The sequence below is a fragment of the Herpailurus yagouaroundi genome, unplaced genomic scaffold (assembly GCF_014898765.1).
Source record: "Herpailurus yagouaroundi ecotype Mexico unplaced genomic scaffold, PumYag 182, whole genome shotgun sequence".
NCBI classification, from domain to species: domain Eukaryota; kingdom Metazoa; phylum Chordata; class Mammalia; order Carnivora; family Felidae; genus Herpailurus; species Herpailurus yagouaroundi.
This window is the reverse complement of record NW_024412413.1, coordinates 58,863,931-58,886,643: the sequence shown is the minus strand read 5'-3', so window position 1 is coordinate 58,886,643 and position 22,713 is coordinate 58,863,931. Positions and strand designations below refer to the sequence as shown.

Here is a 22,713-nt window from a genome sequence, read left to right as displayed (position 1 = left end):
AAGATGGACAGACTGAAATATATTTGAGTCCTAATGTTACTTAACAAAATTATTCTCTTAAAGAATCATTAACTAAATCCATATAAAGTATATTAAGATCCCCAAATCATATTAAGTGATAAAAGCAAGATGCATTTGCCAAAATCTTTTTGAGTATTTTCTATGTTCTAGGTACTACGCTAAGCATTTTAAATACTTTTCATTGAAATCTCATTCTTCAATAATCACAAATATATAAAACATTTGTATATAAAAATGTTCATAAGCAATAAATAAATATAAATATATATTTAAAAATAAATATATATATATTACAAATAAATAAAAATAATAAAAAAATAAAAATGTTCACAACCATTATTTTTAAAAGAGAAAAACCTGGAAATAAATAGCCAAAAAGAATAATAATAAATGACAACAAATTCAAACAATGAATATAAAGTCACCCTCATGATGTGTTTATAAATTATTTTAATGACAAGGGAAATGTGATAGTCTACATACAAATCTTATGCAAAACTATATGTACATGATGATATTAACTGTAAATATGTATGAAAAAAAGATAAAAGATATAACAAAAATTTAACAAGTATCTCCCTCAGGAATGATTACAGGTGATATTTTCTTCTTCATATAGTTTTACTCACCCACATTTTCTAAAATGTCTTTAATAACCATGTATGGATACTGTAATCAAATATTTTTATTTTTTTTAAGTTTATTTATTTATTTTGACAGAGAGAAGACAGTGCAAGTGGGGAGGGGCAGAGAGAAAGGAAGACAGAGAATACCAAGCAGGCTCTCTGCTGCCAGCACAGAGCCCAATGCAGGGCTTGAACTCATGAAATCGCAAGATCATGACCTGAGCCAAAACCAAGAATCAGACACTCAACTGACTGAGCCACCCAGGCACCCCTGGGTTGTCTTCTTTTTAAGTTTATTTATTTTATTTTGAGAGAGAGAGAGAGAGAGAGAGAGAGAGAGAGAGAGAGAGTCTTAAGCAGGCTCTGCACTGGGCTTGATCTCAGGAACTGAGAGATCATGACCAGAGCCAAAATCAAGAATCAGACGCTCAACCGACTGAGCCACCCAGGCACCCCTGGGTTGTTGAATTAGGAGCATTCTTCATATATCCCACATTGAAGTATTTCCTTAAACTTACATTTTCTGCCAGTCTGTGGCTTGTCTTTTTTTTTTTTTTTTTTTTTTTTTTAAAGTAAGCTCTGGGGGCGCCTGGGTGGCGCAGTCGGTTAAGCGTCCGACTTCAGCCAGGTCACGATCTTGCGGTCCGTGAGTTCGAGCCCCGCGTCAGGCTCTGGGCTGATGGCTCAGAGCCTGGAGCCTGTTTCCGATTCTGTGTCTTCCTCCCTCTCTGCCCCTCCCCCGTTCATGCTCTGTCTCTCTCTGTCCCAAAAATAAATAAACGTTGAAAAAAAATTTTTAAAATAAAAAAAATAAAAAAAAATAAAAAAAAATAAAGTAAGCTCTGTACCTAACATAGGGTTCGAACTCAGGACCCCAAGCTCAATAGTCGCATGCTCCGCCAACTGAGCCAGCCAAGTGCCCTTGTGGCTTGCCTTTTCATTTTATTTACCATGTCTTTATTTTTTTAAGATTTTATTTTTAAGTAATCTGTATATCCAATGTGGGGCTTGAACTCACAGTCCCAAGATCAAGAGTCACATCTCTACAGACTGAGACAGCCAGGCGCCCCCTACTGTGTTTTTAAAAGAGAAATTTTAGGGGCACCTGGGTGGCTCAGCTGGCTGAGCATCCGACTTTGGCTCAGGTCATGATCTCCCTGTTTGTGAGCTCGAGCCCACATTGGGCTCTGTTCTGATGGCTCAGAACCTGGAGCCTGCTTTGGATTCTGTCTCTCTCTTTCTGTCCCTCTTCCATTCACACTCTCTCTCCGAAAATAAGTAAGTAAAACATTAAAAAATAATATTAAGGGGCGCATGGGTGGCTCAGTCAGTTAAGCACCTTACTTCAGCTCAGGTCATGATCTCATAGTTTGTGAGTTCAAGATTCGTGTCAGGCTCTGTGCCGACAACTTGGAGCCTGAATCCTGCTCTGGATTCTGTGTCTCTCTCTCTGCCCCTGCACCACTTGAGTTCTGTCTCTCTCTCTCTCTCAAATAAACATTTTTTAAAAAGTTAAAAAAAAAATTAAAAAATAAAAGAGAAATGTTATTTTGATGAAATCAAACATCAATTTTTTTCTTCTATACTTTGTGCGATTTGTGTTCAATTTATGAAATCTTTGCCTAATCTATGATCACAATGATTTTCTCAGACATTTTCTTCTAGAATTTAATAATTTCAGCCCTTACATATAAGTCCATGATCCATTTGAGTTATTCTTTTGGTGATGCGAAATAAGGTTGGAGGTTTTTTGTTGTTGTTTTTTTTAATGTGGTGAAGGATTGCAGAATTTGCCACCCCAAATATGCCACTTTGGCATAGGATTATTTCGAGCGGAAGGAAATTAAGCAGATAAAGAAAAGCTCTCTGCCCCCCCTTCTATCCGCCTAAAAGGACGTAAATTTACAAAGTTGTTCTCCTCCCCTCTTCACCCACTAAGGAAAGAAATTAATCACAGGAGACAAGCCTTATCAGCCTGGAGATGGCACCAGAGAGTTCTACACAACAAACTTTATTAAGGAGTCTTTATCTACCATTAGTTTCACTTACATTTGCCTTCCCACAATTTGCCACCCCTAGAGACTCAAGGTCCTTTTCCTTTGTCTTATCCTTCCCTAAAAATTTCTTTAAGATGCTAGCTATACAAACTTAACTTCTAACCAAACCTTTGAGTTACCCAGGAGTTTCTCTCATGTATTGTATGTCAATAAACTTGTTTTTCTCTTGTTACTCTGTCTTTCATTACAGAAATCTAGCTGGGAACCTGAAAGAGTAGAAGGAAAAAAGATATTTCCTCCTTTACAACGTCTATCTAATTGTTTAAAAATCGCTGATTAAAAAGTTTTCCTTGGGGCACCTGGGTGGCTCAGTCGGTTGGATGACCGACTTCAGCTCAGGTTATGATCTCACAGCCTGTGAGTTCAAGCCCCACATCGGGCTCTTGCTGACAGCTCGGAACCTGGAGCTGGCTTCGGATTCTGTGTGTTCCTCTCTCTCTGCCCCTCCCCCACTCACACTCTGTCTCTCAAAAATAAAAATAAAAACATAAAAAAAAATAAAAAAGTTTTCCTTGTCCCACTGAAATGCCTTGGCAGCTGTCACAATCAATTGACCATACACATGTGGATCTACTTCTGAGCTTCTATTCCCTTCCACTGTTCTATAGGTTTATTTTCACACCACACTATCTTAATTACCAAACCTTTACAGTAAGTCTTGAAATCAGGTAGTATAAATCCTTCAATTTTGATCTTTGTTTTCAAATTTGTTTGGTCTATTATAGACCCTTTGTGTTTTCAGATAAATTTTAGTCAGTGTGTTGATTGACTGCAATCATGCTGAATATGTAGATCTGGGAAGAATTGCAATTTTACCAATATTGAATCCCCCAATCCATAAAAGCAACGTTTTGCAGTTTTCAATATACAGCTATTGCATGTATCTTGTCAAATTTTACGCTATCTATAAATGACATACTTCCTCAACCTTAATTTCAGATTGCTCCTAGTATATAAAGACACAAGTGATTTTTACATACTGACTTTGTATCCCACAACCTTCCTCAACTTAAATAATCTATTTTGCAGATTCCTCATGTTCTCCTACATACATGATGCTATCCTTTGCAGTGGTTAAATTTTATTTTTTCCCCTTTTCAAACTTACGCCTTTTATTGCTCCTCTTCCCCTCTTAGCTTACTGCACTGTTGAGAATCCTCAATGCTATGTTGAAAAGAAGCAGTGAAGCCCACCCAACATTCGTGCCTTATTCTTGTTCTTAGGAGCAAAGGATTTTTTCTTCATTACATACAGTATTACTATTGGTTTCTCAAAGATGTCCTCTATCAGACTGAGGGAATTCCCTTCTAGAGATGCCTGGCTGGTTCAGTCAGTAGCATGAGACTCTTGATATCATGGCTGTAGGTTCAAGCCCCACGTCGGACACAGATTACTTAAAAATAAAATCTTTTTTTTTTTTTTAAAGGAAGTTCCCTTCTAATTTGTTGAAAGTTTTTAAAATGATTGGAAGTTGAGTTTTTCCCAAATGCCTTTTCTGTTTCTCTTGAGATAATCATAGTATTTTCTTTTTTAGCCTGTTAGTACATTGAATTACATATATTGTTTGAATTTTGAATGCTAAACTAACCTTGACTTGTTTTTTGTTTTGTTTTGTTTTGAAGTACACCTAGCGTAGAGCCCAATGTGGGGCTTAAACTCATGACCCCGAGATCAAGAGTTAGATGTTTAACTGACTGAGCCACACAGGTGTCCTTTATTCCTCATTTCTTAAAGTGGAAGCTTAGGTCAATAATTTTAGATCTTTCTTCTTTCTAATATATGCATTTAATGCTATAGATTTCCTTTTAAGTATTGCATTAACTGCATCCCACAAATTTTGCTATGTCATGTTCTCATTTTCATTCTTTTAAAAACATTTTCTAGGAGAACCTGGCTGAGTCAGAAGAGTGTGTGACTCTTGATCTTAGGGTCATGGGTTCAAGTCCCACCTTGGGTGTAGAAATTACTAAAATAAATAAACTTTTGTAAAAAAAAATTCTAATTTTCTAAAACTTTCTTATCATTCTTTGATACCTAATTCAGAGTATGTTTAATTTCCAAATGTTTGGGAGTTTTCCAGGTATTTTTCTGTTACTGATTTCTAGTTGAATCTCCTTATGATAAAAGAACATACTTTGTAAAATTTAAACCCCAGATTGACTGAAATTCTTTTATGGCCCAGAATATTGTCTATCTTGGTAGATATCCTATGAACACTAGCAAAGAACAGTATCATGTTGTTGTCAGGTAGAGTGGTCAGCAAATGTCAACCAGATCAAGTTAGTCAACCAGGTCAAGTTACTAACTGATTTTTTTTTTGTCTAACTGTTCAACCAATAATTTTGAAAAAGTACTATTGACATCTCCAACTATACTGATGGGTTCTCTCTTTCACTTTTATTACTTTTTGCTTCATAAATTTCAAAGTTATTAAATGCACAAACATTTATGATTTTTAGTCTTCTTGAAGAACTGACCACATTTTCATCACGAAATCATACTCCAAATCCATGATAATATTCCTTGTAATATTTACAAAGTAAAGTAATAACTACTTTGTCTAATATAGTAACCCCTGCTGTCTTCTGATTAGTGTCTGCACAATATATCTTTTTCCATCCTGTACTTTTCGTCTGACTTCTCATAGACAACATTTAACTAGGTCTTCCTGTTAACTGCAATCTGATAATTTGCAACTATTAATTGTAGTGTTTAGATCATTTGCATTTAATGTGATTATTTATATGGCTGGATTTAAGTCAACCATCTTGCTATTTGTTTCCTACTTGTCCAATCTGTTCATCTTCCCTTTTTTGGATGTCTTTTAATTAAGCATTTTATGATTCAATTATCTCCTTTCATGAGCTTGTTAATTATACCTCTTTGGGTTTTTTTAAGTAGTTTCTTTAGGATTTAAGGCATAAATTTTTAACGTATCATTATCTATCTTAAAATAATATACCATTTTGCATATGTTATAAGAACTTTAGTATACTTCCATTTTACCTCTCCCACACTTTTGGGCAACTGCTGTCATACATCTTTTTTCTACACGTTATAAATCCCACAATACAGTTTTATTATTTTGTTTTAAAGAATTATCTTTTAAGTGGTTTTTGAATAAAAGAACTCTTAATAGTTTCCATATAGATCTCTGATTCTCTTCATTTTTACATGTAAATCTAAATTTCTATCTAGTGTAATTTTCTCCTGCCATTAACATTTCTTATAGTGGTAGCTTGATGGTTTAATTCTATCAGCTCTTGTATATTTTATTCTTACTGTATTTTTAAAAATTTTGTATTTGTAATTTTGCATTCTTTTTTTTAAAATGTTTATTTTTGAGAGAGAGAGAGAAAGAAAACACAAGTGGGGGAGGGGCAGAGAGAGAGGGGGACAGGGATCTGAAGCGTGCTCTGTGCTGACAGCAGAGAACCCAATGTGGGGCTCGAACACACAAACTGTGAGATCATGACCTGAGCCAAATCTGATGCTTAGCCGACTGAAGCCACCCAGGCACCCCTATTTTTACTGGTTTTTTTTTTTTTTAATGTTTATTTATTTTTGAGAGAGAGAGAACGTAAGCAGGGGAGGGGCAGAGAGAGAGGGAGAGAGATAATCCCAAGTAGGCTCCATGCTGTCAGTGCAGAGCTCTACGCGGAGACTGAGAACCATGACATCATGACCTGAACTGAAATCAAGAGCCAGACGCTCAACTGACTGAGCCACGCAGGCACCACGTCTCTTGTATATTTCTAAAGGCTTTATTTCATCTTCATTATTTTTATTGTGATAAAATTCATATACCATATAACTCAACTACTTAAAGTCCACAATTCACTGGCTTTTAGTATATTCAGAGTTGTGCTTCCACCACCAACATCAATTTTAGAATATTTTCATCACCCCATACCTATTAGCAATAACTCCCCATTTTCTCCCTATCCTCAGTCCTAAGCAACCACAAATGCATTTTCTGACCCTAGGGGTTTGCCCATTCTGCACATTTTCCTCTTCAATTTTGAAAGGCATTTTTGCATACAATTTTAGCTTTATAGGCTTTTTCATTTAGCACTTTAATTTACCACTCCAATATCTTCTGGCTTGCAATGATTCTGATGAAAAGTCTGCCAAAATTCTTACCTTGTACATTAGTCAAGGCTGCCATAACAAAATATCAAAGATGGGATGGCTTAAACAACAGAAATCTACTTTCTCACAGTCTGGAGGCTAGAAGTCCAAGATCAAAGTGTTGACAGGTTTGGTTTCTCCTGAGCCTCTCTCCTTGGCTTGCAGATGGCCACTTTCTGTGTCTTTGTATGGTTTTTCCTCTATGCACTCATGCCCCTGGTGTCCCTTTGTATGTTTAACTTTCCTCTTCTTGGGGTGCCTGGTGGCTCAGTCAGTTAAACGTCCAACTTCAGCTCAGGTCATGATCTCACTGCTTATGAGTTCAAGCCCCATGTAGGGCTTTGTGCTGACAGCTCAGGCCTGGAGCCGGCTTCAGATTCTGTGTCTCTGTCTCTCTCTGCTCCTCCCCCGCTCCCACTTCCTCTCTCTTAAAAATAAACAAACATTCGGGGCGCCTGGGTGGCGCAGTCGGTTAAGCGTCCGACTTCAGCCAGGTCACGATCTCGCGGTCCGTGAGTTCGAGCCCCGCATCAGGCTCTGGGCTGATGGCTCAGAGCCTGGAGCCTGTTTCCAATTCTGTGTCTCCCTCTCTCTCTGCCCCTCCCCCGTTCATGCTCTGTCTCTCTCTGTCCCAAAAATAAATAAACGTTGAAAAATAAATAAAATAAACAAACATTAAAAAATTTAAAAAAAAATCTTCCTGTAAGGACACCAGTCAGATTATATTAGGGACCCAACAGCCTCACTTTTTAAAAAAACTTTTTAAAGTAATTTCTTTTTTGTTTTTAATGTTTATTTGGTTTTTCTTTGGGGGAGCAGAGAGGGGCAGAGAGAGAAAGAGAGAATCTCTCAAGCAGGCTCTCCACTGTCAGCTCAGAGCCTGATGTGGGACTTGAACTCACGAATCGCAAGATTAAGACCTGAGCCAAAAATTAAGAATCAGATGCTTAACTGACCGAACCAACCAGGCATCCCCCCTGCCTTTTTTTTAAAGTTTATTTATTTGAGAGAGAGCAAGTGTGAGAAAGTGGGGGAGGGGCAGAGAAAGGGGAGGGGGGAGAGAGAGAGAGAGAGAATATATCCCAAGCAGGCTCCATGATGCCAGCATAGGACGACATGATGCTGACACAGGACTCAATCTTGTGAACTGTGAGATCATGACCTGAGTTGAAATCAAGAGTCACACACTTAAACAACTGAGCCACCCAGGCGCCCTTAAAATAATTTCTACACCCAACATGTGGCTCAAACCCAAGATCAAGAGTTGTATCTACTGACTAAGCCAGCCAGCCCCCCCCCCCCCCAACAGACTCACTGTAACTTAATTACCCCTATAAAGGTTTTTCCCCAAGTACAGTCACATTCTGAAATACTGGGAGTTATAGCTTCAACATATGAATTGGGTGTGTGTGTGGGGGGGGGGGGTGACACAATTCAGACCACAACCCTTCTGTATATAATGTGAGTTCTTTCTCTGCTTTGAAGACTTTTCTTTTCACTAGTTGGACACAATTGATTAATATGCTCTTGGTACAGCTCTCTTCATGAGTGTTCTTTTTGGATTCTCCATGGATCTAGTAAGCATCTTAAGGAACCCAAAACAGAAAAATCACAAAGAGAACTACATCAAAGCATATCATAATCAAATTGCTTAAAATCAGTGATGAAGAAAAAAATCTTAAATGAGCTCTTTAGATCTGTTATAGTTTTCATTAAATTTAGAAAATACTCAGTCATTATTTCTTCAAATATTTTTTCTATCCCCACCCCCATGTTCCTGAGACTCCAATTACATGTATTCTTAAGACTGCTTAATGATGGAAAAAAAAAAAAAAAGGCTGCTTAATGTCCCACTGTTCAGTTAGTATTGACTCATCACTGTATATTTAGATTTTCAATCTTTTCTTTATATTTATTAAACATTTTTTAAAAGTAAGCTCAACACCCAATATGGGGCTTGAACTCACAACCCTGAGATCAAGAGTCACAGACTTTATGGACTAAGCCAGCCAGGTGCCCCACTTATATTTCATTTTGGATATTTCTATTACTATGTCTTCAAGTTCACTAATTTTTTTCTTCTGCAATGCCTATGTGCTATTAATGCTGTCCACTATATTTTTCATTTCAGACACTGTAATTTTCATCTTTGGAAGTTTGATTTGGATCATTTTTATATCTTCCACGTCTCTACTTAACATGCTCAATCTTTCTTCTAGCTTTTTGAACATACTCAACTGTTACAATGTCCTTGTCCACTAATTCTATCATCTGTATAATTTCTAGGCCTACTTCTATTGACTGGCTTTTCTCCTCAATATGAACTGTATTCTCTGCTTCTTTATATGTCTGATAATTGTGACTGGATGCCAAATGTCGTAAATTTTGCATTCTTGGCTTCAGTGATTTTTTTTTTAAGTCTTTAATCTTGAGCTTTGTTTCAGGAATTTGTGACTTAGAAACAATTTAATCCTTCTGAGGTTTGCTTTTATGCCTTTTAGACAAATCCAAGGTAAGTCCTCTAGACTAGGGCTAATTTGACCTCTTTATTGAGAAAATACCCTTCTAGTGCCTCCATTTAATGTCCCAGGTATTAGAAGATGTTTCTGCTCTGGCTAGTGGAAACACAACATATTTGTGGCCCTGTATTCCAGGGACTGTTCTGCCTAATGCTCTCTAGTGGTCTTTTTCTGGCCTTGGGTTAGTTTCCTCACTAATCATAAACTGGCTGCACTCAGCTAACAAAACTAAGATGGTAAAATCCAATAGAACTTTCTGGAATTGTGGCATCTGAGCACTTGAAATGTGTCAGTGCAAACGAAGAACTGAATTTTTTTTTTATTTAAAAAAATTTTTTTAACTTTTATTCATTTTTGAGAGAGAGAGACAGAGCATGAGCAGGGGAAGGGGCAGAAAGAGGGAGACACAGAATCTGAAGCAGGCTCTAGGCTCTGAAATGTCAGCACAGAACCCGATGCGGGGCTCGAACTCACGAACTGTGAGATCATGACCTCAGCTGAAGTCAGACGCTCAACCGACTGAGTCACCGAGGCACCCCAAGAACTGAATTTTTAAATATCACATGAGGTTAGGAGCTACTGTACTGGACAGTGCAGGTTTAGAAGAAGCCTTAAAAATCTCTGGAGCTCTCTCCTTTGTGTGAAGCTTTCTTCTCTCATACTCTGCCCACAGATTCTAGCTGTTTTGGTTTCTCTGACCTTTTACCTCTGTATCCTCAAATCTGGGAGACTGCCAGCTCTGTTTGAGTATCCCTTTTCATCCTAGGTACTTAGAAACTTTCATCAGAGCTATCATAGGGCTCAATTTGATCGTTTCCTTTCTCTGAGATTTCACTGGTCTGTGCTACCTTTTGTCCAATGTCTAAAACAGTTTTAAAAATATATTTTGTCCAGTTATTCAGTTGTTTGTATTTGTTTAAGGCAGGGTCGTAAGTCAACGTCTTGTTACTCCACCATGATCAGGACTGTAAGTTCCCTTCCACTGAGTTTGTAACTTTGAATTATTATTATTTTTTTATTTCTGTGGGTCTAGATCAGTTGTTTCTAGTTGTTTGTAGTGACTTGTTTGAGATGTTATTATATTATTATTTTTAGCTCTTATTTGTTGGCAAGCTAATATTTTTTAATGTTTATTTTTTTTTAACATTTATTTTTCAAAGACAGAGTATGAGCAGGGGAGGGGCAGAGAGAGAGGAAGACACAGAATCCAAAGCAGGTCCAGGCTCTGAGCTGTTAGCACAGAGCCTGACACGGGGCTCAAACCCACGGACTGCAAGATCATGACCTGAGCTGAAGTCGGACACTTAACCAACTGAGCCACCCAGGTTCCCCTTTAATGTTTATTTTTGAAAAAGAGAGCACAAGCTGGGGAGAAGTAGATAGAGGGGGACAGAGGATTTGAAGCAGGATCTGCACTGACAGCAGCAAGCCCAATGCAGGGGCTCAAACTCACAAACCATGAGATCACAACCTGAGCTAATGCTGGATGTTAAACCAACTAAGCCACCTAGGTGCTCCAGCAACCTAATAACTTTTTAAATGTTTATTTATTTATTTTGACAGAGAGAGAGAGGAGAGAAGAGGGAGAATCCCAAACAGGCTCTGCACTGTCAGTGAAGAGCCCGACATATGGCTTGAACTTCACGAAACATGAGATCATGACCTAAGCCAAAAATCAAGAGTCTGATGATTGACCCACTGAGCCACCCAGGCGTCCCTTATTTGTTGGCAATCTATCTTTGGGAATTCTTTGAAACTAGGGTTGAGGTATGTTCCACAAGGGATGATCTGAGTTTGCCTCTCTCAAGTGCCTGGGAGCTCTAGCAACTTGGATCTCCTTTCTTTTGTTTAAAAATTCAATTTATATATGTTAAATTTTCTGATCAAAAAACAAATTTACACGGTTCAAAAACTTTAAACTACTTCCCTTTCCCTTCCTCTTGGTTGGGCCCAAAGCTTGAACTAGCACGGTGTATAGTAAAGACTTTAAACTTGCTCAAAGGTATCTCTGGTCTTTGCCTTTAGCTTCCTGGGAGTAATAAACCAAAAACTGTGGAAATGTCTGCTTGTTGAAAGCCTTTGTTTACTGGGGGCTTTGAGTTGTACCAGACAGTCTAACAATGTGATTTTTAGTGGGGAGTCTGAGTCGCACAGTATCAGCTCAACTTCAGAAGGGGTTGGACACTGAGGTCAGTTACATAAGGCAACAATCACATATACATGATGGAGTCCCAACAAAAACTTGACGTCAAGGATTGGGTGAGCTTCTCTGGTTGGCAATATTCCATGTGTGTTGTCACACATTGCCAGGAAGAGTTAACACTGTTCGTGACTCCACTGGGACAGGACAAACATAAGCTCAGTATTTAGATCCCTCCTAGACTCTGCCTCATGCATTTCTTCTGTTGGCTGATTTTAATTTGTTAACCTCTGCTAAAATAAACCATAACTTCTAGTGTAACAGCTTTCATGAGAAACTTACAGGTTCTGTAAGTCCTTCTGGCAAAGTATTGAACTCAAAAGTGGTCTTGAGGACCCTCAAATTCTATAATTGGTGCCAGAAGTAAGGCTGGACTTAGGAACGGTTCCCTAACTTTGTACACAGTCAGCAGCACTGGGACTGAAGATTCAGGATCGTGGGTGGAGAGGGGCAAAGAAGGCAACATAAGTGGTCAGGAGATTGATTTCATACAGAAGGAATGGACAAATAAGTAGTCTCAAGTAGCTTTCCTCTTAGCCTTCCCTCAAGAACCTTCATGCTGCTTCCTACCCCCATTCTCCTACCCCCTACCTTAACACCACCAAGTGCTCTAAAAAGTGTCAGAAAAATGAAACATAGCTCTACTCTTAAAATAAAAACAACAACAACAACAACAAAAAACCTTTTTAAAACAAAAGCATGAGCAGGGGAGAGGGAGAGAGAATCTTAAGCAGGTTCCATGCTCAGCATAGAGCCCAACACAGGGCTCGATCCCACGACCCTAGGATCATGACCTGAGCCGAAACCAAGAGCTGGACACTCAACTGACTGAGCCACCCAGGTGCCACAATAGCTCTACTCTTAAAGGTCAGGGACCCTAGTTCGAAGTAAGATCTCTAAGATAAACTCAACTCTCATGCAAAGTGTCATGGGGGGTTGGAAAGTGAGGTTAACAACCTGTAGATAATATGCAATTCTGGTTCTGAATGTCACCTGAAAGATTTCGACAGTAAACTAATGTAAACTCAAATTTATTAAGGATGTACAACACCACCATCAGACATGCAGGGACAGAGTTGCTGAAGTAAACCATCCTCCCAGCTTGCCAATAATAAATATGCTGTAACTTTGTTATGCAGACAAAATTTGGATGGCTATTTCAGAAACCAAATATGTCTTTTTGGACTTTCAATTTTTAGTCTGTGTCATTTTAGTCTCCAAAATATAATTCCAAGTAAGACTGTAAACTCTTTGGGGCGCCTGGGTGGCGCAGTCGGTTAAGCGTCCGACTTCAGCCAGGTCACGATCTCGCGGTCCGTGAGTTCGAGCCCCGCGTCAGGCTCTGGGCTGATGGCTCAGAGCCTGGAGTCTGTTTCCAATTCTGTGTCTCCCTCTCTCTCTGCCCCTCCCCCGTTCATGCTCTGTCTCTCTCTGTCCCAAAAATAAATAAAAACGTTGAAAAAAAATTTTTAAAAAGACTGTAAACTCTTAGTATTCTTATCATTCTAAAATATACAAAATAGAGAATCCTCAACCCTTAGGATCCTTCTTACCCTACACTGATACCTTATTATCCAACGAGTCTGCCCTGCAGTAAGGCAGGTAGCTGTCTACCATGTGCCAAGAGCAGCAGAAATAGTTCATAAGATTCCATAGAAAGGAAGGTAATTGCTCCTGCCCTTCCAATTATAATCTGGAATTTAAAGATATAGATGTGAAATTAAAAACCAACAGAAATGCAAAATAATAAGAAAAACAAGTCTGCTTATCTCTGATTTTCCCCGAAGATTAGACCCCCTTGAACACAGGGATTGTGCTTTAAACCATCAGCAATTTGAAAATACAAGGCTCAAAAAATACAAAAATTAAGAGTTCAAATTAACAGAGAATCATGGACAGTTTCCTAAAAAATGTTAATCTTGCACTGGATATTTTAAGGATTGTGGAAATGTATTGGCAAAGAGAATCAAAGATAACTTGGAGAAGAGCAAAAGCACAAGGGAAAGATAGTATATTTAGTCTAGTTCAACTTGGCTGACTCAGTCCAAAGAAATGAGTTTAATGAAATGTCAGGAAAATGTGAGTGGGGCTGTCCTGAGGTCCTGCTGAGAAATGTGGGATTTATGCAACTGAGAGCCACTATCACTGGGGAGTGAAATGATCATGATGATAATAACTGGAATCACTGAGCAGTGAAAGGCCAGTTTCTCAGGCAGTAGCACTGACCCAAAAGTAGCAATAGAGGCCAAAAATTCTTGTTCTGGTTCAGACTATAAAACAGTATTTCATCAGTGGTCCAAGAATGGAACTCAAATCTAGATACTATTGCTGTTTTTTTTTTTTTTAAAAGGTACAAGCAAACTCAGAGATGGCCAACAGGGTTAGGGGGACAAACATGATTTTTCCTTCTCCAGTGCCCAAATGACTGACAGCTATCCCCTTTCCACCTACAGTGACATGAAAAAGGCAAATAGTTTAAAAAGTAAAGAATACCCAAGTAGTAGTGTGCTCATCTATCAAAGAGAAAAAAAAAACAATGTCAAAAAAATTTTTTCATGAAAGATAGGATGCAGGGGGAGAAAAAAAACACAGGAGGAAGACGAAAGAGAAACATTAATTCTGATGCACCAGAAAACAGAAAAGGGAAAAAATATCATTCAAAATAATTGCCTTGCTTTTAGATTTTGCCATCCTTCTTCCAAGCCTACAGTCTGTTAAGAAGGTGAGAGAACAGGCAATGAGAAGGAATATTCCCAAACAAAAGGAACAAATGCTTCACAACCCATATCCCAAGACCAGAGATTTTTAGTGTCCCAAGTATCTGGATCATATTTAAAATGAAAATGAAATCTTGATTTAATGCTGTGCTTTTCATAGGGATTCTTCCCTCATCTCTCCTAAAAATGCAACAATTACTATAAAAACATAAAATCAACATTATCATAAATGATCTTAACACAGTCTCTGTCTGAACAGTCTAAGGGAAGAACAGGGCATAGCTTCTATCTTTTCCCACTGCTGCCAAAAGAAATAACAATAACCAAAAGTCTGAATGCCCTTACAGGGTATCACAGACTGTGGCCTGTTCCCTGCCTTGCAGCCTTCCCAGAATGGACCAGTGGGATTTAACATGAACCAAATCTGTCAACCAAGCTGAAGACAGACACGTGAGTTCTAATGAGCAGTGGTAAAAAAAACATACTGCTCCATTCAGCTCCAAACAATGATAAATAATTCAGGAAAAGAACTGCTGCATAGAGCATAGCAGCATGATTTAAAAATAGACCACAGGCTACAGAATCTAGGTAGGGGAATCAGAAGTCAGAGAAAATGGATTCATGTCAACAAATTCCCAAGCCCTTGCCATAAAGGACGCTGCCGAAACTGTCACTCAAAATGGATGTCAGAATTTTAACGTGCTTTTTAAAAAGCAAGTATTTTTCAGGAGCTTGGCAAATTTGGTAACAAGAGCTAATAAGCAATAGCACTATTTGGCAATAGTGCCAAATATCACAGAAAAAGCAAACTGAAAGGGTGTAGGGAAGGCATGTTATAAAAAAATTAGAAGGGGGTTAAAATTCTGTTTTCTGTACCACCAAATTCTAGGTCTAACATCAGTTTGGACTTTTACTTACTAATTATGTCTCTAACATCGAGGGTACGTAGCACTCAGGATTTTTCTGTTCATTTTTACACCTTGAACAGTTCCAATCATGCAATACATGGAAACACACAAGATTCTCACCTGTTAACAAAAAGGGTAGCTTGAAAACCGAACAGAAGTCATGATTTGTTCTCACCAGATTTAAATTAAACTCTGAGTCTGACAGAATTGAGGACTCTCTAATAGGTAAGGATAGTCCAAGATCCTGGGGTCATGTGGATGGTGAAGGTTTCGACAGACTCAAGAATGCTTCAAGTAGGGGATATGACAAATAGTGTGGCTGGACAGTCAATCTTAAGACTGGTGTCCTAAGGACTCTAAGAATAACCAGAACCCATATGTACTCTAAATACTCAACAATGTATGTAACGAAGAAATAACATTCTATATCCAAACTGCATTTCCCCAGAACCAGTCTCTTCATATGTTTGAGATTAATTTCAGAAAATTGAAAACTTTAAGACCACATAATGATATCTAACTTACCTATAATGTTTGATATAAAATACAAAATAAACCATAATCTGGACCTTTTTATACTGCTTTTTCCTAAGTAAAACAGGACTGAAGAAATTCTTGTTGAGTATAAACTGCAAACCATTATATATATACACCAATATGCTTATGCCTCACTGTCCTAGGAAAAAAATTGGCTATGTCTCCTTATAACTGTGCCATTCAACTTAAACTACACAAAGACCAGAATGAACTTGTAATGAGATGGTTTTTTTTTTTTTTCAATTCTTCAATTCTCTAGTTTTTACGTGTAAACACTAAATAGCATTTTTTTTTAAATTTTTTTTCAACGTTTATTTATTTTTGGGACAGAGAGAGACAGCGCATAAATGGGGGAGGGGCAGAAAGAGAGGGAGACACAGAATCGGAAACAGGCTCCAGGCTCTGAGCCATCAGCCCAGAGCCCAACGCGGGGCTCGAACTCACGGACCGCGAGATCGTGACCTGGCTGAAGTCGGACGCTTAACCGACTGCGCCACCCAGGCGCCCCCTAAGTAGCATTTTCAAAAGAGAAACAGACTGGCTCATTTAAAGATAGTCCACAGGCGCCCAGGTGGCTTAGTCAGTTAAGCGTCCAACGTTGGCTCAGGTCATGATCTCGCAGTTCTTGAGTTTGAGCCCCGGGTCGGGCTCTGTTCTGACAGCTCAGAGCCTGGAGCTTGCTTCTACTTCTGTGTCTCCCTCTCTCTTTGCCCCTCTCCCACTAACACTCTGTCTCTGTCCCTCTCAAAAATAAGCAAACATTTAAGAAAGAAAGAAAAAAATAGTCCACCCTAAAGCACTTCATGGACAGATCCTTGCTCCATTTACCAGACAGTAAGCCAACATTTCCTTTCTCTGTAAATCCAGGCTTTCTTACTGTTGACAAGAGACAGTATAGTCACACAGACCTGGATTTCAGTCCTTGCACTGGTACTACCCTTGGTTATAGTAAAGGAACCCTATTCTGGATCTTACACTTTAGATATCCACTCTGACCCTCTTCTGACCTGTCTATCCCCTCAGGCAAGATGTTCACTGGACCAAGTGGACAAATCTACCTGAAGCCCCTGACTCTACCAACCCCGACTATGCTCTGGATCCCAGAATTCCCTGCCCAAGCAGTTTTGAGCCTACTTCCAAGGCCTTCAGTGGATCTCTTCTCAAACTCTGTCCTGCCATCGACAATACCTATACCCACTGTTGTACACATTCCATGGTCTGAATCATGGCCAAGGGACAAATGATGAGAGTCTGAGGATTGAGACTAGTCTTAGAGGGTACCTGTCTGAGAACTCTGAGTAGTCCAATAATTCTGGCCTTCTAGGTCATTAGGAAAATACATGTCTGCGTAGAAGAGGAAATATTTTTCTGTTAAAAACATTTTTTAAAAAATTTTGCTTTTTACATTTATTCATTTTTGAGAGACAGAGACAGACAGAACACAAGCCGGGGAGGGGCAGAGAGAGAAGGAGACACACAATCTGAAGCAGGCTCCAGACTCTGAGCTGTCAGCACAGAGCCCGATGAGAGGCTCTAACTCACAAACGGCAAGATCGTGACCTGAGCCGAAGTCGGACACACAACCAACTGAGCCACCCAGGCACCCAGAAATACTTTTCTAACAGTTTTTTTTTATCTTGATTTATAACCTAAGTATAGAGATACGAAAACTGTGCTTTTATTCATGCTTTGGTCCTGAAATTTTTAGGAGCAGGCCTATCTAGCCCTATCACATACCAGCTATGTGATCTGATTCAAGGTGTTTTTTTTTTTTTTTTTTTTTTTAATCGTTTCTGGTTTTGTTTTGTTTTGTTTTGAGAGAGAGAGAGAGAGCGAGCGCATGCATGCATGTAAGCAGGGGAGGAGCAGAGAAAGAGGGAGAGAGAATCCCAAGCAGGCCCCACGGAACCCGACAGGGGGCTTGAACTCACAAAACATGAGATCATGACCTGAGCCGAAACCAAAGCTGACCCAAGCCACCCAGGTGCCTATTTCTGTTTTTTTAATGTGATCTGGTTTGTAACTACACTACCTCTTATAAACTTCATTTTACTGACCCATAAAATAATCTCCTTCATAGGATTTTAATGCAGTGAAATAATTTTTAAAATAATTTTGCAGGGTACCTGGTGCAGAGCAAATCTGAGAAAAACTGAAGCTATTACTAGATGCTCTGCCATCACTCTTCTCCCCAGTATAGGCATTAAAAGGGCAAAAATGTAGGGCCAATTTCAGAGAAAGTACAACAAAACACAGCCATTTCTGGGTCTCATTTTAGGAATTTCTGTCATTGACTCCATGGAAGTCTGGTGGTATTGGTTGCTGTTTTTGTTACAACCATTTCTCCCATTAAAATGTAAGCTTTATTTTTTTGTAATTATATAAGAAGATGAATGCTAAGTAAACTTACTGTGGTAATCATTTCTCAATATATGTATGTAAAATCACTATGTAGTACACCTTACACTTACACAGAGCTGTATACCAATTATATCTTAATAAAACTGAAGAAAAAATGTACGTTCTATAAGGGCAGGGATTTTTCCTTTTTCTTTACTGCTATATCCCATACTCTCAGACGGTTCCTGGCACGACAAATAAGTATTTGTTAATAAACCATTAACTACAAAAAACAAGTATAGAGTGCTTATCTGACACCCAACATCAATATAATATGCTAGCAAGCCTGGTATAATCAGAAAATAAATTATTTATATATGGCAACTTTTCTTAGCTGCTTCTTGTAATTTCAGAACAGTTTTCTTAAAAATGAAATTACTGAGGGGCACCTGAGTGGCTCAGTTGGTTAACCTCCCAACTTTGGCTCAGGTCATGATCTCGCAGTTTGTGAGTTTAAGCCCCACGTGGGGCTCTGTGCTGACAGTTCAAAGCCTGGAAACTGCTTTGGATTCTGTGTCTACCTCTCTCTCTCTGCCCCGCCCCCATTCATGTTCTCTGTCTCTGTCTCTTTCTCTCTCTCTCTCTCAACAATAAATAAACATTTAAAAAAATTTAAAGGGGCGCCTGGGTGGCTCAGTCGGTTGGGCGGCCAATTTCTGCTCAGGACATGATCTTGTGGTTTGTGAGTTCAATCCCCGAGTCAGGCTCTGTGATGACAGCTCATAGCTTGGAGCCTGCTTCAGATCCTGTGTCTCCCTTTCTCTCTCTGTGCCCCTCCCCAACTTGTGCTCTGTCTGTTTGAAAAATGAGTAAACATTAAAAAAAAAAAAGAAAATGAAATTATTGAAAACGTTAGAGTATGCCTTTAATATGAGGACATTTCTGCTCTCTTCAACTTTGCTCCCTTACCTGTTTGCAGAGGGATATTAATAATACTCAGTAATTTCATACATAATCCTACAAGAGAGGATAATTCAACTAACTAAACTGTACTGAAGCTCTTGTTTTAAGCTTCAAATAGAACGGGATCAAGTAAAAACAAAATCTGAAAGAGTAATTGAGGAAAAAAGTCCTTTCTTTCTGCACATCTCACATTTTTATCCCCAGCTTCCTCAAGTCTTGCATCAATTCCGAAGAACTCAAAACAATTCTACAAATTGTATCTTACACCTCACCACATTCTCAAAAATATATTATGTTTTTCAAATTTCCTCAATCAATCCATTTATCTCTGATGAATACTCCTAGAATACTGTGGGGCTCCTGGGTGGCTCAGTTGGTTGAGTGTCCAACTTCGGCTCAGGTCATGATTTCCAGGTTCATGGGTTTGAGCCCTGCATTGGGCTCTGCACTGCTGGTGCAGAGCCTGCTTGGGATTCTCCCTCTCTGCCTCTCTCTCTGCTCCTCCCCTGCTTGTGAGCGCATGCTCTCTCTCTCTCAAAATAAATAAATAAACTTAACAAAAAGGTTAGAACACTGTAGCAGAAGTAGATGATTTGGAATCAAATCTATTCTGAAAGAGATTGAAATGACCTTGACAATATTATACATGAAACTGAGTAGACAGAATGATGACTGGTAAAAAGATAGCTCAAAGCACATCCTGTATAACTGAGAATTAAAAGTGTGTCAACAGAGGGGACATGTTACAGATGTGCTTTCTGTATCACACAAATCCCAAAACTAGCCTGGGTTCTTATTCAAAGGCTTATCTGAAGAAAACTGCATCCTCTGTATTGGTCTGATTCTGAAACTCAACTACAACATAAGGCATCATCAAAAAACAACTACTCTTAGTGACCTCATGATACTATTAGCAAAACACAAGTAGGATATTCCTGGGAACTGGTAAAATAAAACTCCCAATAGTCCTAAATTCCATGACTGACTTAAGAACTCCTCCCTGCACAAAATTCAAAGGTATCTTTAAAAAACAAACAAACAAACAAACAACCTTAAAACCCAACAAGCTCCAATATATCCTCTTCTATACAAAAAAATACAAAGCTATAAATGTCTAGAAATGCCCCAAGGTATGTAATTACTGAAGCTAATTAACATTCTCAAAATTAAACATCCACTGCAATGCTCAAGAGACTGGGGTCACAGAAAATAGATAAGAGCAAATGAATCCCACCAAAAAGATAAAGTTCAGATGTGTTTCTCTAATAAATAAAGAAAACAGGATTCTGAAATTAAGCAATGAAACCTGCTGGGAGAAGAAAAATTATTATCAAACTCCTAAGTGTCAATTAAAATGTAAAACTTTGTGTTTGCTGTTATTCACTGGGAAAGTGGGAATTAATTGGGCTGGAGCTCAGAACTGTGAGAATGATTTTGTAATAAAGATAACATGAAAGATCCTTTCATTTATACCAAAAAGATGCTGTTTTAAAAAGAAAACACACTTTTAAAAATCTATACTAAATCACCTTTTTCTCTAAGATCACTACACCAGAGTTGTGCCATATAATTTTACCTCTAATCCTCACTTACCTTTATCCTAACAAAGAATACAACTATGGGATCTTGGATAAAGAAGATTCAGTATTTTGTACAGTATAGTTTTTAGAGATTTGATTTCAAGCTCTGCCACTTACAAGCTGTGTGATCTTGGGCAAGTTACTTAATCTCTTGGTTCCTCGGTTTCCCTTATCTGTAAAACAAAGGTAATAATAACTATCTCATGGAGCTGTAAAAATTAAGTGAGTTAATATACAGGTAAAATATTTAGACACATGGAAAGCACTTAAATAAATGTTAGCTATTATTTTTGTTGTTGTTATTTAGTCTTCTCTAAACTAATAAAAGAAGATCAGGGTCACTATTTTTAAAACTTGGAAGAATTAATATAGAAATAATATTATCTGTTTTATGGTTCCTCTGAAATTGAAGGACCTGCTTGCATAGAATGAATAGACTAAGTAGGCCCACAGTGACATTAGGTTTTAAGGTCTCCAATACTCATTTTCTTCTTAGGGACAAAGATGTTGGAATGCAATCTAAGATTCTTGTGTCAGAGGAATCAAGTTCCCTTTCTGCACCTACCAGGACAATCAATGGTACGGGAGACAAACAAGTAAAATATAATGTATTGTTAAGTGCTAGTTAGAGCTGCTCACAAGGTTTAATGGGAATAGAGGGAGCAGGCATATAAATATCATACCAGAAGAAAGGCTTCCAGAAGGAAGGGAGGTTTAAGCCTAACCCTCCAGGATAAATAGTATTTAGCCTAATAGAGAAGTGGAAAAACAGACCTAGATTCCATATTCACCAGCTAGATGATTTGAGGAGAGTTACTTAATCTCTCTATACCTCAGTTTCTTTACCTATAAAATGGAATGATTAGAACACTTTTTTTGGAAGGCTGTGTGGAAATTAAAGGAGATAATACATATATAAACTACTTAGAACACAGTGCCAGGAATACAGTGTGAACCCAACAAATAGTATCATTAACACAGACATATGGATCACCACGATGCTTTCTCAGAACAGCAAGTATTGCATAAAGAAAGCTAGAGTATAAGACACTCACAGAAAAGTAGCTTGCGAAAAAAAAGCTAGAGATCAGTGGAAACAGGATCATAAAACATCTTGCATACTAACTAAAGCTATGAGAAACTTGTAATGGATTTTCAAAAATGGATTACATCATCATATTTCTATTTTAGAAATATTACTTTTGCTACAATGTAGATAGCTTAGAAAGAAAATAAAATAGAGGAAGAGACACCAGCTAGGAAAAAGAATTCTGACTACAGAATGAGGGGACTGTGACCCAAGAAGCATCAGGAGATAAAAATCACTAAGACTTAGTGATGTGTATGATGACTGTGTGAGAAGTATAAGACACTCAAGTGACTGGACAGAAAAGCAGCTTCACAAAGTGTGGCCTGAAACCCCTAGAAATCTCCAAGACTTGTTTTTTCTGCAAAGTCAAAAAGAACTTTTATAATGTACCAAGGTCTTGTTTGCACTTTTCACTATCATGCTCTCACAGGTATATGACGGTATTTTCCAGAAAACAAAGGACATGTTATATCACAACCAACTGAATGAAAAGGCAGATAGGAGAATCCATCTATTAACCCCGATATTAAATTAAATTTTTAAAAATGAAAAACAATGACACATTTCCTCCTAAATTTTATTGTTGCTATTTTGAAATGTTTTTTCATAAAAGACTTGCTTTTATGTTAACATGTAATAGGTTATCATTTTAAAATGAATTAATAAGTGTTTCTAAAGTTTCTCAGTTCTAATTTCCAATACACTAATATTGATAGATATTATCAATCGTGAACAAAAGCTCTTTTGGGGGGGGCTCAATAATTTTTAAGAGTGTGAAGAAATTCTGATACTAAAAGGTTTGAGAATGACTGGGGAGGATATTTTTACCACTAGAACACTGAAGGAGAAACCAGTTTGGTAAGAAAAGATGATGAAGTTCAGTTTAACAATGGTAGGGGCACTGGGCTGGCTCAGTTGGAAGAGCATGCAACTCTTGATTTCAGGGTCATGAGTTTCAGCCTGGGTGTAGAGATTACTAAAATAAAATAAAATAAAATAAAATAAAATAAAATAAAATAAAATA

At 38.1% G+C, this 22,713-nt stretch overlaps 1 protein-coding gene across 27 annotated transcripts in view; it reads right to left on the bottom strand.

Annotated features, from left to right (window-relative positions):
* Positions 1–22,713, bottom strand: part of R3HDM2 (R3H domain containing 2) — a 161,796-nt gene that overhangs the window by 81,331 nt on the left and 57,752 nt on the right. Inside the window, exon 1 of one of the 27 annotated variants that reach the window (XM_040491640.1) lies at positions 15,190–15,267. The exons of the other annotated variants lie outside the window; for them this stretch is intronic. The gene's annotated coding sequence lies outside the window, so the exon portion shown is untranslated. Of the gene's footprint in view, positions 1–15,189; positions 15,268–22,713 lie in introns of those variants that run through there. 27 annotated transcript variants of the gene reach the window in all.